The following is a 15,616-nucleotide window of genomic DNA, read 5'->3' as shown; positions in this document are numbered from 1 at the left end:
GCGCGGCTCGAGGCTGCCGGGGTGGGGAGGGGGGGCAGGGTGGTAGCCTGGAATAAGTGGGGCGCGGTGGGGGTCTGTCAAAGCCGGGATAGGGGAGGCGGCGGCGGCGGCGGCGTCCTTCGTCGAGACTCCCGGCAGAGCAGAGGCAGGGCAGCCGATCGTGAGGAAGCTCGTTGGCAACCAGGCTTGCTACCTGGAGTTTTAGGTTTTTAATAAATATATTATAAATACATAAATAATATTATTTATATTAAAAAATAAATAATACTATATCTGAAATTCAGGAAACCATGCTTTCTTTTTAGCCGAACCCCATATTACAGGTGCAAAAAACTTGCCTTTTCAGCAACTGAAGAATAGAGACTTAGAACAACTTTATTCTCAGTTCGCATGTACACTAATGGGCATACATTAAAACGAAATTTCATTGCCTACGGCTCTCAAAGGGTCACCACCTCCAATATACGCTACATAAACATGACAAAATAAATGAACAAATACAAAATTATGCATATACCCACATATATGACACGGAGAAACAGCAGTCTACTTCGGATGTATACATATACATGGCAAAAAAAACACCTGTGAGTTTACTAGAGAGATAATGGTATAGGGAACAAATAAAGAGTATATTCTGAAAGTCCATGATTACACTTGCAAGTCTAAAAGATACAATCCGGACCAGGAAAAGGAAACCTATAAATTTGCCACTTGAAAGGTTTTGTACAGAGATGGGTTTCAGCAGGTTCTGACCAGTTCTGGAAAACCGGTAGCGGAAATTTTGAGTAGTTCAGAGAACAAGTAGTAAAAATTCTGATTGGCCCCGCCTCCATCTATTCTCTGTGTCCCAAGGCCCAGCTGATTGGGAGGAAATGGGGCTTTTGCAGTAACCTTCCCCTGGAGTGGGGAGGGAATGGAGATTTTACAGTATCCTTCCCCTGCCACGCCCACCAAGCCACGCCCACCAAGCCATATCATGCCCACCAAGCCACACCCACAGAACCGGTAGTTAAAAAAATTGAAACCCAACACTGGTTATGTAGAACTGATGATTTCTGTTGTCCAAGTCTGATGTGTATAGGTAGTCCTTGACTTACAACCACAATTGAGCTCAAAATTTTGATTAATAAGCAAAACAGTTGTTAAGTGAGTTTTGCCTCATTTAACAACCTCTTGTGCCACAGTTGTTAAGGGAATCACTGCAGTTATTAAATTAGTAACATAGTTAAGTGAATCTGATTTCCCCTTTGCTTGTAAGGTTGCAAAAGATGATCAAATGACTATGGGACACAGCATATATGAGCCAGTTGTCAATCGTTTGAATTTTGATCACGTGGCTGCAACAATCGTAAGACACTTTTTCAGTGTTGATGTAACTTTGAATTGTCACTAAATAAATTTTGTAAGTTTATTTTATTTATTTTATTTATTTATTTTGCCGAGTACATATTAGATGTACAAGTATAAACATGAATTGAATACATAAAGTAAATACAATTAAAGGGAATATTAGGACAGAGATGGTAGGCATGCTAGTGCTCTTATGCATACCCCTCTTAGGACTACCTTGAGGTACTCTTGAGGACTACCTGTAATCAACATCTTTTATTATTTGATCATTTGCTTTCTGATGTATCCAAATACATTTGTTTGTGTACCCTATAAAAATGCCAGATTCCCCTCCCCATAAAGACTTTTTGTTTTACCTGTGTACATGGTGATTTGTATTTTTGGAAGGCAAAGAATTTCCTTTACAAAAGTGAAAATGTTTCTCACAAATTCAGGGTTCAAGTTCTTATGGACTCCGTGTCAAAGTTGGGGTGTCTGAGTTTCTAAGAAACAGATTGAAAGCTCATTCACCCACCTGTAAATAATTGCTGGTAACCTGTGGCTTCCTTAGGAAGCAAGTTTTTTATCTTCCGAAGGACATGATGGGATTCACTGAAAGGAAGTTCTGATTGGCCAGAGTGCTAACGTTTTTACAGTTAGCAGATGAAGAACCATCTATAACAGGCCTGTCAGACTGGCAGCCTGCAGGCCAAATATGTCACACACAGGCCACCCTCACCCCGGCTCCGCAAAGGCAAAAAAGTCACGATACGTCACGGCACATGAGTTTGATACCTGTGATCTATAACAGGGGTCTTCAACCTTGGCAACTTTAAGACTTGTGGACTTCAACTCCCAGAGTTCCTCAGCCAGCTTTGCTGGCAGTTGAAGTCCACAAGTCTTAAAGTTGCCAAGGTTGGAGACCCTTGATCTGTAAGATGAAATTTTGCATAAAAAAACATGCATTTGTAGGATCGATTCCTTTTCATCTTTGTTTTTTTTAAAAATAGCTCAGCCTTAAAGAGAAAAAAAGTATCTCAAGGCAAATGCCAAGAAAAAATAGGAACTTTTAGTAAAATGGCAGCAAGGATGGATGTGTCTTATAGACAATCTTCCATTTTAATAATTTTAACATGTTTATGTTAAAATTCTATGTTTAATCTGGGTTTGTTAATTATTCTTTTTGTTTGAGGGAGTTTTATTTTACTCTACTCTTCCATTATCTCCATGGTGATCACAGAGTCATCCAGCACCTCTTCAAAGCTTATTTTTATGCTTCGTACTAAATCAAACAATACAGGTGAAATTTAATAGCAGGGAATTGATTAAGAAAAGGAAAGTCATTAAAAGAACAGAAAATTTTAAACAGATAAACCATAATCTGCTTTGACCCTCAGCAATAACATTGAAGAACAACTTTGACATTTTTGATAATTATACTCTGGCTTATCTTACGCTGTTTAATTTTGGCTTTTGGTCTTCTGCTATTGTAATGGGCAAGCAAGATATATTACAATTACAGAGCTCAAAGGGAAATTATTATATTACAGGAACTGGATGTTATTTTAGCTGTTTGGAGAGATATGAAGTATTCCACAGGTCCCTCAATGAGAAGTGGAAAAGGCATTTAATACAGAGAATGGATATATAAGAAATATATATCCAGAAATATATAAGAAAAATATAAAGACTTCCACCAAGCACTGTCTAACCGAAAGTTGTTTGTTTATTCCTCATTATCTCCAAGCTCTATTTTGGATATTTTTTTTTCTAAATTGAAATCAGGAGTTGGAAACAGAAAGCACACGAAACACAAATTAACAGGACTCTAATTGACTTAGATCTTTAGACAATAATAACCATTACAGGAGGAAGGCTTACAGAAGAGTCTGCATCAAAGCATTGCTAGAAGCGGTATTGTTGAGCTATTAATAGGTATCAGGATTTAAAGTCAGAACATTAGTACTTTAGCTACAGGCACACATAATTTTTAAATTTCCACAACTCAGAACAGTTTCTCAAGTTCACTTTTTTCATACATTTAAAAATAGAAATCTATACAGATAAATGCTTACAAACATTGGCCACTTCTTTCCATCAATATGAACACTGTCAACGTGAAAATTTTCTCTAAAAAATAATCACATTTCACTGCTTGTTCTTGCACAGGTGGTTCTTGATTTACAGCAATTCATTTAGTGACCATTCAAAGTTACAATGGCACTGAAAAAAATGACTTGGGACCATTTTTCACAGTTACAAAACCTTTGAAGCATCCCCACAGGCATGTGATCAAAATCCAGATGCTTGGCAACTGGTTTATACTTTTAAAACAAGGCAAAAAGGGCTATGGAGGTAGTCCTCAATTTATAACCATTCATTTAGTGGTTGTCCTAAGTTACTATGGAAAAGAAAAAAGTACTTATGACCATTTTTCACACTTATGGCCCTTGCAGCTCCTCCATGGTTATATGATCAAAATTTGGGCATTTGGGAACTGGCATGTATTTATGATTGTTGCACTTTCCCAGGGTTATGTGATCCCCTTCTGCGACCTTCAGACAACCAAGTTAATGGGGAAGTAACAATTGTGTTATTAACTTATCAGCTTCAGTGTTTCACTTAACAACTGTGGCAAGAAAGGTCATAAAATGGGCCAAAACTCACTTAACAAATGTCTCACTTAACAACAGATTTGGGGCACAATTGTGATTGTAAGTTGAGGACTACCTGTACATAATCAGTAACAGTAGTGATGGGATTCAGCCAGTTCGGACCTATTTGGGAGAACTGATTGTTTACTTTCTAAGCAGTTTGGAGAACCGGTTGTTGGAAGAAATCTTATTTTGTTTTTTTCCACTTTACAGGGCTAATCCTGTAAGGCAGGCAGGAAGGAAACATTCTGGTGTTGTTTCTAGCCTAATCTTTATTGTCCTGCTTACAGAAACTGCCTCTCTGCTTAACTCTTATTACATTGTAACAGCTTAGGTGAAGCACCAATCAACATGAGTGACATTGAGTTAGCCACACCCACACAGTCACATGACCACCGAGCCACGCCTACCCAGCTGGTCATTAGGGCAGAGAACGGGTTGTTAAATTATTTGAATCCCACCACTGAGTAACAGCCCTATAAGGACACAGAAGTGCTTCCTGAGGGCAAGAGAGGTCTAGTCCTGGTGCAATGATAAAGAGGTTCATACAGAACTCATTCAAACTATTCAACCAGGAGAGAGAGAAGCAATAACAAACAACTTGCTCTATTAGTTGTATATTTTTAAAGAAAACAAAGGATATTTATTCTGATTGTAATGGCAAAATACGCTATTTGTCTACCAAACCTTCCTAATACTTTGTTGTTTCAAATTACCACCTTGCAATAATTGCCTTAATCTTTCCAATTTGCTTAATACTCTACCCTGGAAGAGTATTATAGGGAGAAAAAATTACAAACGTCAGTGAAAAATTAATTCACAAAAAGGAAACTGATCTTTTTCACTTTTAGCATTAAGCTGAACACACATGATTAAAAACTCTTTCACAAGTTTGATGTAAAATACATCAGTTAAAAGTTCTCCGTTCTGGTCAATTTTTTTTATCATATTATCCAAAAATTTCTCTCACTTTCTGTTAAGAAATATAGCTACTTACTCATTCTAATTTGAACTGAGAGCTTTCCAATATCCTAAGCCTGCAGGCATTTTTCTGAATAAGGTTGTTATACAATTCTGAGGGAACAGTCCAGCTGCTCCTATGGTGATATCAGCCTCTTTTTAGCTAGTGCTTTTTATGCTCTTTTTGTGATTCTAGTGCTCACAGACTAGTTGATTCTCTCACAAAGTAAGCAGTCTGAGGCTTCCCCCCATGCGCATATGCTTCCTCTTGAATACCATCAGAACTAATTACAGGTAATCCTCAATTTACGACCACAATTTCTATTCACAAGTAGGCCAGAATTTCTATTGCTAAACAAGACAGTTGTTAAATAATTTTTGCCCCATTTTCTAAACTTTCTTGCCACAGTTCTTAAGTGAATCACTTCAGTTGTTAAGTTAATAACACGGCTGTTAAATGAATCTGGCTTACCCATTGATTATGTTTGTCAAAAGTCACAAAAGGTCCTCAACTGTCATAAATATGAGCCGGTTGCAAAGCATCCAAATTCTGATCATGTGACCATGGGGATGCTGTAATGATTGTAAATATAAAAAACAGTCATAAATCAATTTTTTTCAGTACTGCTATAACTTCAAATAGTCACTAAACAATGGTCGTAAGTCAATGACTACCTATAGAACTGTTTCTCCATTGGGTGAAGCATCCATCCACAAGCATCTATTGTGAGTCTCACACTGTCACAATACGTTTCCTTGGTCCTATAATGGATCATGAGCCCCAATAGACTCCCTGAGGTTGTGCTATTTTCCTGTCCCATTTTCTTACATTTGTGTTCTCTCCTAAGGAATTACCAGCTAGCATTTACCCCTTCCGAACTCCTTAGTTGTTCACTTCCTTCAAAGGCAGAGGATTGAATTCACCCTATGCTGACTGTCACCTGTTCTGTGATAGGGGTATGAGCCCAAAGCACACTGTGTTCCTGTTGCCCATAGAATTGGAAAGAGTTAGGAAAGCTAGTTAGGAAAAAGTTGGAAAGAACCCGGAAACATTTAAAGAAACTTAGTTTTGAAAGAGAAAGAACTTTGTAAAATGGCTTTTACATGTCTCCCCACAATGGCAATATAAATAGAATAGAATAGAATAGAATAGAATAGAATTTTATTGGCCAAGTGTGATTGGACACACAAGGAATTTGTCTTGGTGCATATGCTCTCAGTGTACATAAAAGAAAAGATACGTTCATCAAGGTACAACATTTACAACACAATTGATGATCAATATATCAATATAAATCATAAGGATTGCCAGCAACAAGTTATAGTCATACAGTCATAAGTGGAAGGAGATTGGTGATGGGAGCTATGAAACGATTAATAGTAGTGCAGATTCGGTAAATAGTCTGACAGTGTTGAGGGAATTATTTGTTTAGCAGAGTGATGGCCTTCGGGAAAAAACTGTTCTTGTGTCTAGTCTGTTCTTGTGTCTAGTTGTAAACAACAAGTACTTCAGGCAAAACTTTATTAAGAGGCAGTTGGGTGTTTATATAAAGCACAGATGGGCATTTGATTTATGTAATGCATCAGAAAGCAAAAAAAAAATCAAACAATAAAAGACATTGATGTGCAATAAAGGCTTGTTATGGTTAGACATTAAAATATGTTGTGCTTATTTCCTTAACACTTCCAACTTTACTGTAATTAGGGTCTTTAGAATATAACTGTTTTGTTTAATTGAGTTGGTTTTTGCATCTGGAAGGAAATTGCTTTGGCTCAAACGAAAAACATGGTTATTTAAACTTAATGTCACTTTGCCATGTCAGAATGCCAATATCACCTTTATTGCAGTAGTAATAATAAAGCTTAAATTTTTTTCATAACAAAGGAAATGCAGAGAGGTGTTACATTGCATATTGTAAAGCACATTTTCACCTTTGAATCTGATGTTCTGTACAATTCTGCTAGCAAAAGATGGTCACCAACTGAGCCAAGGCTGTCTGCCATACTTCTGAACTTCCTCTTTTATAGTTTCCAATAGAGAAAGACAAATAAGCAGTTGGTTGAAAACTTTCGGTGGCATGATAAAAAAAAGTAATTATAATTTTGAAGTTCTTAGTAATATAAGCTTTTACTAACAGAGCACAGAGATATATTGATCTGTTGTAAGAGAAAGAGATTTTGGCTGTTTTGGGCCATTACCTTTCCTCCAAGTATTTTTCCTTGGCTCATGTAAGACTCTTTACCAACTGTTGCTCTTAGAATTTTCTTGCTTGAAACTTCTATGTATTATGTTGCCATAGTATCTTCTTGAAAATCAATGTAACAACCATCTATATTTTAGTAAGTAATCTTAACTTTTAATGATGCATAGTATTATCTGAATGAACTTTACTTCTTGTTCTGAACTTGCAACTCCTTTTAATGTAGAGCACTTTTCCTATTGATGAAAATGCTAAATTTTGCATTAGTGTAAGAAACATTTGAAGAAACCTAGATCTGTTTTAATCTGCATGTAATTCTAAAAATAAAACTTTGACTAATAGTTCAAATCCTGTGACTAGGAATGTTATAGTGGGCCAGACAACATTCTTGCCAAAATAACATTTTAAATCAATGAATAATGACAAAGATCCTGGGAGCCATCCTACCTTGAAAGATTTGGACAAAAATGTTAATGTCTGCATTGATCTCTCAAGGTTTGGATCAATCATTTATTATCTCACATGATTTCAGGTAACAACATTAAAATGTTATTTTAAGAGAGCAGTGGTGGCGCAGTGTTAGAATGCAGTACTGCAGGCTTCTTCTGCTGACTGCCGGCTGACTGCAGTTTCGCAGTTCGAATCTCACCAGGCTCAAAGTTGGCTCAGCCTTCTGTCTTTTTGAGATCGGTAAAATGAAGACCCAGATTGTTGGGGGCAATATGCTGACTCTATAAACCAGATAGAGAGCTTTGTGTAAAGCTTTGTGAAGAGGTATGTAAATTTAAGTGCTATTGCTATTAAAAATTAAATTCATTTCAGCTTCTTATGGATAAGACAGGGAGACTGCTTCTGCAGTGTGGTGGATTTTAGTGGGCTGCATAAATAAAAGGTTGATAGTCATTGGCAAAGAAATATTTAAATGTTTTATTTATAACTAGTTTTTACCAACTACTCAACTATGATGTGTGCATCACTTGGAAGAATTTCTTCCTTTCAATTTGCTCCTTGCTTAGATCAAAACACCAATTTCTGTAATTCAGAATTTATAAGTTTATTTAGCATTCAGATCAAGAGCACTGAGCACCCGTCTTTTATGGTAAATTTGCACATACCAAATTCTAAAATTCTTAGGTTTAGCTGCTCTAATAAGGAATAGTCTGATACTCACTGTTCTAATTGATACCATTTTTCTCTATTGTAGAAGTGCAAATCATTCCTCTTTATTGCTTCTTTATTTGCCTATGTCACTCTCTCATTTCTATATAATGGCAAACCACTAACTGATCTTCTAAAATCATGTTTGTTTAGCTTTTTAATAACAACTTTCCAATGTACTCAATATTTGTGTTCTAGAATTGTGGTTTCAATATTGCCAGAAAGGCACTAAATGTTACCTTCAGGTACATAAAGGTTTTTTCCCCCAAATAGGCATTCTTTATTGTTTTTAATCATAAAATATAAAACTACTTTTTGGGGATGAAACTTCATTAGATTAATATTTCATATGTAATTTAAAGTACTTTACCTTTTCGTTACACCTCAATGGTCACTATTGTTTCATTTCAATTCAGTAAAATATTTTGTTTTTGACTTGATTATATCTAAGTCTTCTTGGAAACATAATGGTATGAAGATATTAGTCGTTTAATTTCTCACGACTAACCTGTGAGCTAGATTAAGTGTGATTCCCACCCCCCCATCCCCATCCTTAATCTTATTCAACTGGCTTTCAGAAAGAGGCTGTCTCCTCCTAGTTTCTAATTTATGAAAAAATAATGAATTTTAATTAATCTTCAATTTTAGAAAGCATAGGAGTCAAAGAAGAACCTCAAAGAGCTAAAATAAAATGAATTGACTTCAGAAGGTAAAGTCTACCCTGGAAAGCTTTAACTTCCTGATTAAGGAGGAAGTAAAAACGCCGGAGAAGAATTGTTTCCCATCAGGACAGACTGGTCATGGTCACTTTACCATCTGTTTTGACTTTTGCTGCCAACTTGACCAGCCCAGGATGGGCCTTGGCCGGATCGTCTCAGTGATGCGAACATTTACCGCGGCTGACCTACTTGCCCTGCGAGATGCCCCTCTCTCGCGGGTCTGGCCCTCCAGATTATCGAGGGCCCACCTTGAGGACGGGCTTTGGAGTCCCGAGAGGTGGCATCACGAAAATAGGAGGCTTAGGGTTTTTAATTGGCTGTTTTAATAGACTTTTAAGGGAGTTTTAAAGGGGATTTTAAGGGGAGGAAACCGGCGGGCTTGGGTTGGGGGTGGGAGGAATGGGTGGGTGTTGGGGTAACCCGTCGGGGAGTCCAGTTCCTCGCATGCTCATGACGGGGTTGGTGGGTCCGAGGTCATGGGGAGTCGGTGTTCCATTGGCTGAGGTGGTGCTATTTCCACGGTAAGGGGAGGGCAGATATGGCGGAAGTGGGGCTCATATTGTGTTAGGGGTGCGCTCGATGTTTACAGGCGATCGCGCCCGAGCCCTCAAACTTCTCCCGTTTCCCGGATGGTCAGGATCCTCAGGGCCCTGGCCTTTGGCTGATGTTATGCAACGCACGGTCCGTGGCCAATAAGGCCCCCCTAATTCACGATCTTATTCAGGGGGGTGCCGCGGACCTTATGGGCGTTACGGAGACCTGGTTGGGCCCAGAAGGGGCGTGCCTTGTTCAGATGTGCCCACCGGGTTTCCGAGCATTTCATCAGCCGAGGGGCCAGGGTAGGGGTGGTGGGGTGGCGGTTGTGATTAGAGAGAGTCTAGAGCCGAGGGAGACCACTGTACCTCAGATTGCCGGGTGCGAATCCCTCTTTGTGAGATGGGGTCATAGATGTCAGATGGGCTTGCTGGTCGCGTACCTGGCTCCTTGCTACGTGACAGCTGCCCTGCCCGAGCTCCTGGAGGTGCTTGCTGGGGTGGCAGTTGAGACCCCCAGACTTTTAGTCATGGGGGACTTTAACTTGCCTTCTTCCGGCTCGTCATCGACAGTTGCTCGGGAGTTCATAGCTTCCATGATGGCCTTGGACCTGACTCAAGTAGTTGATGGCCCTACTCACATTGGGGGTGGCACTCTGGATCTGATTTTTATCTCTGGTCAGTGGTTGAGAGATCTGGATTTGAAGGAATTAGCTATTGAACCTTTGTCATGGTCAGATCACTCTCTTCTTCGCCTAGACTTTCTGACCGCCATTCAACACCGCAGGGAGACGGAGCTATTACGTTGGTTCCGTCCCAGGCGCCTGATGGACCCGGAGAGGTTCCGGACGGAGCTTGGGCCATTCCCTGAGGGTCTGGCCCACGACACGGCTGAGGAACTGGTTGCGGCCTGGGAACAGGCCGCGGCGGGGGCCTTAGATCGTGTTGTGCCTTTGCGGCCTCTGACCCGGCGCAGGTCCCAAACGGCTCCTTGGTTCTCCGAGGAGATGAGGGGGATGAAGCGCCGGAGAAGACGCCTGGAAAGTTCTTGGAGGTCTAGCCGTTCCGAGGCTGATCGGACACTAGTGAAGTCCTATACTAGGACTTACCTAGTGGCACTGAGGGATGCGAGGCGTTGCTACGCCTCCTCCCTCATTGCATCAGCAGATAACCGCCCAGCCGCCCTGTTTCGGGTGACTCGTTCCCTCCTTCACCAGGGGGAGCGGGATGACCCGTTGCAGGGACGTGTTAATCTATAATTAACGGTTATCTATACGATAAAATCGTTCGGCTTCGGGACAGTCTGGACCAAAATTGCAGTGACTCAGGGGAGGCGTCCGAGGGTGGTCTTGGTGATATTTTATGGGATGAGTTTGACCCTGTGGCTCCCAAGGACATGGACAGGTTGTTGGGTAGGTTGAATGCCACCACGTGTTTACTGGACCCGTGCCCCTCCTGGCTGGTGCTGGCCACTCAGGAGGTGACACGAGGCTGGCTCCAGGCAATTACGAGTGCTTCTTTGGTGGAGGGAGTCTTCCCGGCCGCCTTGAAAGAGGCGGTGGTGAGACCCCTCCTCAAGAAGCCTGCCTTGGACCCGGCTGTTTTAGGTAATTATCGTCCGGTCTCCAACCTTCGCTTTACGGCGAAGGTTGTAGAGAGTATGGTGGCATATCAGTTTCCCTTACACCTGGATGAAACTGTCTATCTAGACCCGTTCCAGTCCGGTTTCCGGCCCGGTTACAGCACTGAGACGGCTGTGGTCGCGTTGGTGGATGATCTCTGGAGGGCCAGGGATAGGGGTTGTTCCTCTGCCCTGGTCCTATTAGACCTCTCAGCGGCTTTTGATACCATCGACCATGGTATCCTGCTGCGCCGGTTGGAGGGATTGGGAGTGGGAGCCCCCGTTAACGGCTGGTCCTCCTCGTACCTCTCCGATCGGTCGCAGACGGTGTTGACGGGGGGGCAGAGGTCGGCTCCGAGGCGCCTCACTTGTGGGGTGCCGCAGGGGTCGGTTCTCTCGCCCCTCTTGTTCAACATCTATATGAAGCCGCTGGGTGAGATCATCAGTGGCTTCGGTGTGAGGTACCAGCTGTACGCTGATGACACCCAGCTGTACTTTTCCACACCGGGCCACCCCAATGAAGCTATCGAAGTGCTGTCCCGGTGTCTGGAGGCCGTACGGGTCTGGATGGGGAGAAACAGGCTCAAGCTCAATCCCTCCAAGACAGAGTGGCTGTGGATGCCGGCATCCCGGTACAGTCAGCCGCAGCCGCGGCTGACTGTTGGGGGCGAGTCATTGGCCCCGATGGAGAGGGTGCGCAACTTGGGCGTCCTCCTGGATGAACGGCTGTCCTTTGAAGATCATTTGACGGCCGTCTCCAGGAGAGCTTTTTACCAGGTTCGCCTGGTGCGCCAGTTGCGCCCCTTTCTAGACCAGGATGCCCTATGCACAGTCACTCACGCCCTCGTGACGTCTCGCCTAGACTACTGCAATGCTCTCTACATGGGGCTCCCCTTGAAGGGCATCCGGAGACTGCAGTTAGTCCAGAATGCGGCTGCGCGGGTGATAGAAGGAGCCCCTCGTAGCTCCCGGGTAACACCTATCCTGCGCAGACTGCACTGGCTACCTGTGGCCTTCCGGGTGCGCTTCAAGATGTTGGTGATCACCTTTAAAGCGCTCCATGGCATAGGGCCGGGTTATTTACGGGACCGCCTTCTGCTACCGAATACCTCTCACCGACCCGTGCGCTCTCACAGAGAGGGACTCCTCAGGGTGCCGTCAGCTAGGCAGTGTCGTCTGGCAACACCCAGGGGAAGGGCCTTCTCTGCGGGGGCTCCCGCCCTCTGGAACGAGCTCCCCCCAGGACTTCGCCAACTCTCGGACCTTAGAACCTTCCGTCGTGAACTTAAAACACACTTATTCAGGTGCACAGGACTGGATTAGATTTTTTAGTTTTTTAAATTTTAAATTTTAAATTTTGTACTGATTTTAATTGGTTTTGTTATTTTTAGTTAAATTGGCCGGTTAAATATTTCATTTTAAAATTATTTTAAATTTATTGTCTATCTATGTATTTTAATAAGGCTGTACACCACCCTGAGTCCTTCGGGAGAAGGGCGGTCTAGAAATTTAATTAATAAATAAAATAAATAATAAAGACGCCTGGAGAGTATTTGGAGGTCTAGCCGTTCCGAGGCTGATCAGACACTAGTGAGGTCCTTTACTAGGACCTACCTAGTGGCAATGAAGGAGGCGAAGCGTTCCTACGTTTCCACCCTCATTGCATCGGCAGATAACCGCCCGGCCGCCCTGTTTCGGGTGACCCGTTCCCTCCTCCATCAAGAGGGACGGGATGACCCCTTACAGGGACGAGCTGAGGAGTTTAACGGTTATCTATACGATAAAATCGTTCAGCTTCGGGATAGTTTGGACCAAGATTGCGATGATCCAGCTGAGATGACAGAGACACGTCTTGTTGAGGTTATTTGGGATGAGTTCGATTCTGTGGCTCCCGAGGACATGGACAGGTTGCTGGGGAGGTTACATGCAACTACATGTTTACTGGACCCGTGCCCTTCCTGGTTAGTGCTGGCTGCTCAGGAAGTGACACGAGGCTGGCTCCAGGGGATTATAAATGCTTCTTTGATGGAAGGGGTTTTCCCAGCCGCCTTGAAGGAGGCGGTGGTAAGACCTCTCCTCAAGAAGCCTTCCCTGGACCCAGCTATTTTGGGTAATTATCGTCCAGTCTCCAACCTTCGCTTTGTGGCGAAGGTTGTAGAGAGTGTGGTTGCATGGCAGCTCCCCCGGCACCTGGAGGAAACTGTCTATCTAGACCCGTTCCAGTCCAGCTTCCGACCCGGTTATAGCACGGAGATGGCTTTGGTCGCGTTGGTGGATGACCTCTGGAGGGCCAGGGACAGGGGTTGCTTCTCTGCCTTGGTCCTATTAGATCTCTCAGCGGCTTCGATACCATCGACCATGGTATCCTGCTGCGCCGGTTGGAGGGATTGGGAGTGGGGGCACCGTTTATCGGTGGTTCTCCTCCTATCTCTGACTGTCGAGACGGTGTTGACAGGGGGGCAGAGGTCGTCCTCGAGGCGCCTCACTTGTGGGGTGCCTCAGGGGTCGATTCTCTCGCCTACCCTGTTCAACATCTATATGAAGCCGCTGGGTGAGGTCATCAGTGGTTTCGGGGTGAGTTATCATCTGTACGCTGATGATACTCAGCTGTACTTCTCCACCCCGGACCACCCCAACGATGCGGTCGAAGTGCTGTCCCGGTGCCTGGAAGCTGTACGGGTCTGGATGGGGAGAAACAGACTCAAGCTCAAGACAGAGTGGCTGTGGATGCCGGCATCCCGGTACAGTCAGCTGCATCCGCAGCTGACTGTTGGGGGCGAGTTAGTGGCCCCAAAGGAGGTGGTTCGCAACTTGGGCGTCCTCCTGGATGGACGGCTGTCTTTTGATGAACACCTGGCGGCCGTCTCCAGGAGGGCCTTTTACCAGGTTCGCCTGGTTCGCCAGTTGCGTCCCTTCCTTGACTGGGATGCCTTATGCACGGTCACTCACGCTCTGGTTACGTCTAGGCTGGATTATTGCAATGCTCTCTACATGGGGCTGCCCTTGAGGTGCACCCGGAGGCTGCAGTTAGTCCAGAATGCGGCTGCGCGAGTAGTAACGGGAGCCGCTCGTGGCTCCCACGTGACATCGCTGCTCCGTAGCTTGCACTGGCTTCCTGTGGTCTTTCGGGTGCGCTTCAAGATTTTGGTAACTATCTTTAAAGCGCTCCATGGCTTAGGACCCAGGTATTTACGAGACCGCCTGCTGTTACCCTTTGCCTCCCACCTACCCGTACGCTCGCACAGAGAGGGTCTCCTCAGGGTGCCGTCCGCCAAACAGTGTCGGCTGGCGGCCCCCAGGAGTAGGGCCTTCTCTGTGGGGGCAGTGACGCCTGAACGAACTTCCCCGGCCTGCGTCAAGTGCCTGATCTTCGGACCTTCCGTCGTGAGCTCAAAACATATTTATTCATTAAAGCGGGACTGGCATAATTAGTGATGTATTTTAATTGGGTTTCTTAATATTTTTAACTTTTTAACTTAAATTTTAATAATCAGCCTTTAAAATTTGCTCTTTTTAAATGTTGTTTTAAATTGTATACATCTTTGTTTTTACTCTGGCTGTACACCGCCCTGAGTCCTTCGGGAGAAGGGCGGTATAAAAATTTAATAAATAAATAAATAAAAATAAATAAAAACAAATGAAATGACTACAAAGGGTAGGAAATGTTTTAGGAGGATATATTTATAACCTGAGGTAAAAGAAAAAAAGCCAGCCATGGAAGTATCCTAAATCTTTTTTCATAGAAGATAAAAATCCTGCAAGGAAACAGCAAAGAAACATCAACACTTCTTACTTCCACCTTGACAATTTAAAACAGGTGAAAGCAATCCAAGTAACAGCTTGATCTGCCCATTGGTTTACAATACTTTATTTAACCTAAATTATTTCGGAGAAAAACAGTTCGCACTTTTTCTTGATAAATGATAGTAATTGGGACTGAAATTTCTATGCCAAGTGATGCAGCTGTAAAAAGGGATGTCACATGACCAAATTGCAATTCTTACATCCCCCTTGCCCTTCTTAAATGAATCTCACCGGCTGTTAGACTCACCCAGATTCCCAACTTGCTCCCTTCCAGTCAGGAGCCTTGGTAAGGTAAGAGACTACCTCCTTCTTAACTCCCCCCATCTGCCTATCTCTACCCATCTGTGCTCTTTTGGCCACTCAGGACTCCACTGCCTCTATTTCTCCCAGCTGGCCTTTTCCATCTCCTGCTGTTGATGAGGCATGCCCAACCTGGAAGGCTCCAAAACCTCATAAGACTGCGCAAAGCACATGATCTCAAGAAGATGGCATGGCACAGCCAGCAGATATCTCAGAAAGTGCCATTTTGGGTATAACTCATCAGCAGCAGGAAGAAGAAGAAGGTAAAATTGAAAGAGTTTCAGGACAATAACCATTGTAATGAGTTTATTGGTGTTCATCTAAAGGTATAACC

Source organism: Ahaetulla prasina, chromosome 4 (genome assembly GCF_028640845.1).
Source record: "Ahaetulla prasina isolate Xishuangbanna chromosome 4, ASM2864084v1, whole genome shotgun sequence".
Taxonomy (NCBI): Eukaryota; Metazoa; Chordata; class Lepidosauria; order Squamata; family Colubridae; genus Ahaetulla; species Ahaetulla prasina.
The sequence above is the reverse complement of the archived record's forward strand: the minus strand, read 5'-3'. Positions refer to the sequence as shown.